Consider the following 945-nt stretch of genomic DNA (forward strand, 5'->3'; position numbering starts at 1 on the left):
TATGGAATTTGTCAACTCAAATCTGCAGACTGACTCTGACTTTCCGCAACTAGCATCAATTTCTCCAGACAGTAAATTGGCAGAAAATCAGGGCAAAAATTGTGTAGTGTATTCCCCAATCTGTTACTAGCTTATAGGCCGTTAGCATTGCCAGCATGGTTGCCGCTAATCTCAAATTGCACTCTATTTACACACACATTATCATTGTTTTACTCACTGTTTACTTGCTCTAGTGGCGGATATGTGGCTACCTTTGAGTGCAGGTGAGGACACGTTCGAGCTGGACTTGGTGCAGCTGGAGCTGGAGGCCCATGGAGAAGCAGATCCACGACCTACTGGTAAAGCAGGCCCAGCTGCGAGAGCCACGGTGGAAACATCCCAGGCTGACGCTCAGAAGTCTGAGGTAAGTTTACGGCATGATGTTAATGCCCCCACCACCTCTACTCCATGTGTTTCTCTGCACAGGCCCAGTGCACCAGGATACCACGGACCCTGGGTGCACCAGCAGCAGAAGACACGAGCCAGGCCCCAAGCGAGGACCTCTCCCTCTCCGCCACCCCTTGCTACCGTATATTTACCACCAGGGCCCTATACAGATTTCCTAAAAGAATTCACAGATTTCCTCTCAGACCTATTGGTTAATGCTGATAAAACGCTAATTTTCAGAGACTTTAACATTCATGTTGATTACTTCATCAGTACTCATTTAGTATCAGTAAAGTATGGAGTGCCACAAGGATCTGTCTTAGGCCCTCTGCTATTTTCAATATACATGTTGCCCCTTGGTAATATTATTAGAAAATATGGGATTTGTTTCCATTGTTATGCTGATGATACTCAACTATATATTTCAACAAGACCAGATGAAACTTCTAAATTACCTAAGCTAACAGTGTGTTAAAAATGTAAACGTTTGGATGACCAATAACTTTCTCCTATTAAATT

The sequence above is a fragment of the Sinocyclocheilus grahami genome, unplaced genomic scaffold (genome assembly GCF_001515645.1).
Source record: "Sinocyclocheilus grahami isolate Dianchi unplaced genomic scaffold, SAMN03320097.WGS_v1.1 scaffold1552.1, whole genome shotgun sequence".
NCBI lineage: Eukaryota > Metazoa > Chordata > Actinopteri > Cypriniformes > Cyprinidae > Sinocyclocheilus > Sinocyclocheilus grahami.